The sequence below is a fragment of the Papaver somniferum genome, chromosome 9, assembly GCF_003573695.1.
Source record: "Papaver somniferum cultivar HN1 chromosome 9, ASM357369v1, whole genome shotgun sequence".
NCBI lineage: Eukaryota > Viridiplantae > Streptophyta > Magnoliopsida > Ranunculales > Papaveraceae > Papaver > Papaver somniferum.
In genome coordinates this window covers 1,710,629-1,716,628 of record NC_039366.1, presented here as the reverse complement: position 1 = coordinate 1,716,628, position 6,000 = coordinate 1,710,629, and the positions used below count along the sequence as shown (strand labels likewise).

The window sequence follows — 6,000 nt, the reverse complement described above, 5'->3', positions numbered from 1 at the left end:
AACGGTGAGTTCAGTAACCTGCGTGTTTGGACCAAGTAACCGAACTGCACTTTCAGCCGAGTTCGGTTGCTTGCTCATCATGCGATGGAACCGAACTACACATTCAGGAGAGTTCGGTTACATCTTCTTCACAGAAGGTAACCGAACCGTCCCAAATCCAGTTGAAAATTTTAGATTTTTAGGAAAGTTTTGACCAATTCAACATACATTATCCAAGTTTGGAGCATACCTAGGGCTGCACATACTCCGGTACGGTCCGGTTCTCTTATGGAACCGGTCCCTGTACTTGGTGTTGACCGGTACCTCATTTTGAGGACCGGTACCTGTACTTGTACCTGGAGTTGTACCGGTCCTCCGGTACCGGTCCGGTACAAGACCGGTACCGGGTTTTTTACCTGAAAAATATTACAAAATATAATACAACATTTCCATAAGTTCAATGTTCAACAATCCAAAATAAGTTCAGGTTGCATACATATTTAAGTTCAACATTTTGCATAACTTCAAAACAACAATCCAAAATAAGTTCATAAGTTCAGTTTGCCAAAAAGTAAAAACAACATTTCCACTACCATATAAGTCTGTCTACGACAAGTCGACAAGAAATAATGGATGGCTGCACAGCCTGCACTTGCAAGTTGCAATCCTAGGCCACAAATCTGCACTTTCCCCTCCAATAAGGCCATTGATTGGATAGGACAACCTCAACCTGTGTGTATTACAAGTTTACAACCAGTTCAAAACAAATAGCAAGCAAATACATAAGAAGTTCATAACTACAGTTGAATTTGTGCAGATTGAATATTTTCAGTCCATTCATTTCCATACATTACATATTCTCATACACACCCCAATACTTATTGTACTTGGAAAACATACAGTATACATACTCAATATTATCAACAAATCCAAGTTAGGAAATACCTCCAGTGAGACATACACATAGTGATACTGTCATACATACTCATACAAGAAAGATACAACTAATTGCAAAACCATTCATAGAATCACAGTTAATTAGTTATCACTTATCACACAGTAGTACAGAGTACAATCAATCTATGTATTCATTATAACATATTAACATGTATTGCTCAATCAATATGAATTCTCAAACCCTAAATTGATCTCAAACTCTCAATCAATGTCAAACCCTAAATCATTTACATCAACAAGGTTAATCTCATAAGATAGATTGCTCAATTAGAAGAACAAGAATAAGTAAAGACTGTAAAGTACCTTGGAAACAAAAAGGTTTAGATTGAATCTGATAGACGAAGAAAAAATTGGTATCCTTGGCAGTCACCACTTAACCTGCGTGAGTATAAACACTAGGGTTAGTTGATTAGTCAAGCGATAGCTACTTAAAATCGTTTACAATTCCTAGGGTTTCCTTTTGTTGAAACAGAAAGGAAATCGAAAAGATTACCTGATTGATTGATAGCTACTAACTAGTAAGACTTGAATCACTTGATGATGATCGTGAATTGGTGATTTCCTGATTGATTGGTGAGGGTAGTCGTAGTTACTCAGAGATGAAGAGGCTGCTCTTCATAGCTTCACTGCTTCAGAGAGAAAAAAAACGAAGAAGAAAGAAAACTGAGAGTGAGAGAGTTACCAGAGTTAGCGATTAGTATTAGGGTTATCTATATTGGACGGATAGGATTAAAACTAGTTAGGATCTTAACGGCTGAAATTAAACGGTACATATGGGCCGGTTCCTACCGGTACTCCCCCTAGAACCGGTGTCTGTACCGGTCTAGACCGGTTCTCAACTTCCAGTACCGGTGTATGTACCGGCTAGACCGGTTCCGGTCCGGTACCGGTTCGGTATTTCCGGTTCCACTCCGGTCCAGGTCCTCCCAACCGGTTCTTGTGCAGCCCTAAGCATACCTGGACACCCAAATACTCTCCTACGATTGTGGTTGATAAAATCCATCATATTCATCTTGAGATTGAGTTTGGGGATTAATAGAATCACCACCTAAGAATAACTCATATCCGGATGATTGTGAAGATTAACCAATATTCTAGGAGAGGATGGAGATGAAGAATCAGATGAGTCTTCATCACTTGAATACCCAAAGTTAGTGAATTGGAAAAAAAATTTTATTTTCCATGTTTTTCTCCTTCATCTTCTCTAACTTTACTCTCTCAATAGTTCTACTCATCTAATAAAAAACCCATCTTTTAATTTAATCTCACTAATTAATTTTAACTAAATCATGACCTAAAATTAATTATGAGGGTAATTTAGGTATTAATATAAATATCTAGATATGGGGTGACCTAGGTTTACTTCTAATGTCTTTACCCAAAATAAAACCATGGTCCCCCAAAGAAACCATGGTGCCCAAAAAATCGTTCTTCATTTATTTAACTGCACCTTGGTCTATGTAGCTGCAGGAGTGAAGCCCAACTTGTAATGGGCCACAACGCCAATAATAGTTCAACTTGGGCTTCCAATAGGTCCCCTTTCACCGAGTCATTGGACCCGGAGCCAGACCCGATTATAAAAGATGGCTTCGGTTCCTAACGGTTCTGGATCTAGTTCCTAAATTAAAGGATTCCAAACAAGGCCCAATTAAGAATATTTAAATTTTTTTTTGGCTTGAATCCAAATAATTTACCAAATTAGGGTACCCGTTTCGTTGGATATTAAGAAAACTTTAAATTTTCCATAAAAACTTAACATATACTTCTTTTTGTTTTTGCTTGAATTCAAATTAATTTTATAGAAGTTATTTATTGTTTCTTTATAAAACTACTAAATAAAGATTAAATGTAAGAAAAAACTGGAAATGAGAAAAAAATAAAGTTAAAACTATACAATTATTTTGAATTTAAAATAAAATAATTGAGTAATTAACCGAGTCTCACGAGTATATCGGATAAGATATCCTATTTATTCAGGAGTACCTAGATTCCTAAATTGTTAACAGGTCCAATCTTAGTATTCAACACCGAACCCATTCCGGTCGGTTCCAGGTAATTGGGTACCTGTTATCATCAACAAGTATATAAGTAGGTAGTATCGCAGACAGGCGCCATATTGCTGACGTAGAAACCAAACGGTAGCTCTTGGCGGGGTAAGAGCGGCTGACGTGGAACATGACGTGATATCATATTGCTGATGTGGCAACTAGTAGGGCAGAAACTAAGGCTAGAAACTATCATATAGTCATAGAGAAAAAAAAATATTGAGTTAGTTTAATCATGTTGACCTAGTCAACTGTATGTATGGTTCTTTTCTTAAATATATATTACTGTTTGGTCCTACATATTACTGTTTAGTTCTAGGGTGCACAATACCCACACAGGATGACGTCATCAATGATGTCATAATCTTTTAATAGTGGCAGAAATATCATTTTTTTGCTATTTTGTCTCTCTATTAATAAAAATAAATGAATAAAAACTTAAAACCAGTATCTCATTTATCTCCATTACAAAAATAAAATTTTATTTTAATAATTAAGAGTCTCTAACAAGAAATTGATGGGTAATCTAGCAACAAGCTGGACACCAACACCTTTTTGGATAACTACACCTATTCTATGGGAAAGAAAAATACCTGGAAAATATTTTGATCTCACGCCGCGGGATCAAAAATGAATTCGTGGATTTACTACCGTTAGATACGAGAGATGTCACATCACCTTAACCACGGTTATTTGGCCGAATATTTAGTAAACCGCCGTATTTTTGTTTGGTTTACTTTTTCCGACTACCTCGTTTATCCTCGTTTGGTTTACTATTACTTCTCAAATCAATAAGAACTTGAAACTATAAAGACGGAATAATTTGAAATCACAAAAACGTAGTTTCTTAAAGACTAAGTACTATAGGTAATTCTCTCCTCGATTAGTACTCTAAGCTAATTAATGATGTTCATGGTTCGTAATATGAATACATAATGTTGCATCTAATCTAATCACTGATATATACTGCAACTAATTCTCTGTTATTGTCAAGATTAACTTTGTGAAGACAATTAAAACAAAGAACATTTGGAAATGACAAATAAGAATCCATGTATTAACCCCTATCATGATCTGATTCAGAACTTATTTTATTTGACATACACAAAGAAATAGCCAGGTTCAGTTTCACTATATAAACTTAATTCTTGATTGCTCATAATGTTGTGATTTTAACTGGTTTTGGATTTAGAAAATTTGTACATCAACTTTTGGTGATAGATAATATTTAGTACTTGGTATACCTTACGGAACGTTCAGAATTTTTCATCTTTTTGAAATATTGAATGATTGTCAATCCATCTTCTATTAGCATCATCTTCTATTCAGATAAAGCTTTTTTTTCCCCCGGAAGCAGGGAGTTAATCTCCATGTTTGAAACTCTTGTCTTGTGATTCACTTGCAGGTCTTCCCACTAAAAAAAAAGGTTTTTGTTCGCCAGAAATCCATCAACTGCAAGTGAAACACCAAGTTCATATGATGGTTTAATAAAACTTAACGCATGGGTTTCCTGTTTGTAGTAATGGTAATTATCAAAAGGAGAGGACGATTCTGCGGTTGGGAAAAACAAATGAAGATTAGGTACGGCATTTTACCTGGGTATGTAACCGTGGTTAAGTATAGAGTTAATGATGTCACATCTCTGGTATCTAACGGTAATAAAGCCGCGAATTCATTTTTGATCCCGCACCGTGAGATCAAAATATTTTCCGAAGTACCTACACTCGTATTAGCATCATGACTAGCGAGACAATTTTTCAGTCTCTTCAAAAAAACTATCGAGTCATCCCCAAGTTCGCCAAGGGCAGTGAAGGAGAAAATACTAAAACCATAATCATGAGCAGTGCACTTGTCAAGATACTTTTTGCGTTTCCGTTGTGTGGCATTAGAAATAGCGCATCCGGGCATAAAAGTAGTGTTACACGTGAAAGGCGAAACTCCGGTGATATCAAAACATATGCCTAAAACTGAAATATCTTTTGAACCGTATGTCCAAAAATGATAATTTTATATCATCGGAAAGCCCACATGAAAGCTTTCCAACAAGTACCGTTGTTGTTATATTTCGGTTCTTTCAACTTTTTCCTTATCCTCTAGCTAAAAATTAACTATAAAATGAACTATTATACGAGTTCATCCTACAAAATGAAGTACTTCAATGATCTACCATACTAGCTAGATCATTCTAAAAAGTGAACTGTTTGAATAATATATCATGTGAGTTCATTCTGTAACATACGAGTTCATTTTACAAAATGAACTGGTATAATGAACTACTATTATGAGTTCATTATAACATATGAAATACCATTAGGAGTTCATTCTAAAATATGATCACACCTATCACGGGTTCATTCTACAATATGGACTACCATTTACGAGTTCATTTTATAATATGAACTACCATAATGAACACCTACTATGAGTTCATTATACAATATATATGAACTATCATGCTTAGTTATCATTACGAGTTCATTTTACAACATTAATTATCAATCCTACAATATAAACAACCATTATGAGTGCATTTGAGAATAAGAACATCTATCACGAATTCATTTTACAATATGAACTATAATAATGAACTACTATTGCGAGTCATTCTTCAAAATGAACTACTATTATGAGTTTTGTTAGAGCATTGCTCAGTTGAACCCACCAAGCGTTGGTATGTCAAGTTTGGTTGTCATATTTTAGTGAATCAAAACTCGTGTTAAGAGTCGCTTGATTATGTACTAGATTCAACTTCGTATATGTTAGCTTGAAAGAATTAGGATATGAGACATTACAAGTATTGCGATGTCTTGAAGATGTGAAGAAGCAAGGAGCTACAACGACAAAAATCATCCTTCCACTTGAGGTTAGTGATATTTGAATTGAACTGCTTCATTCCCTAACGTATCTTTCAAGTCGTGCATATTGAAAACAAAATTGCGAAGCATATTTGAACTCTAGATAGACATAGTATAAAGGAATACAATACGAGGTTTATTGCTTAACCATTAAACTTTGTAGA

The 6,000-nt window shown here is 35.1% G+C and overlaps 1 long non-coding RNA gene across 1 annotated transcript; it reads right to left on the bottom strand.

Moving 5' to 3' along the window:
• Window positions 1-403: 403 nt before the first annotated feature.
• On the bottom strand, window positions 404-1,513 carry LOC113309680. Its single transcript, XR_003340706.1, has 3 exons — window positions 1,430-1,513; window positions 1,240-1,314; window positions 404-709 (listed from the first exon to the last, which is right to left on the bottom strand). It is a non-coding gene; the product is annotated as an uncharacterized LOC113309680 (long non-coding RNA).
• Between the last annotated feature and the right edge of the window lie 4,487 nt (window positions 1,514-6,000).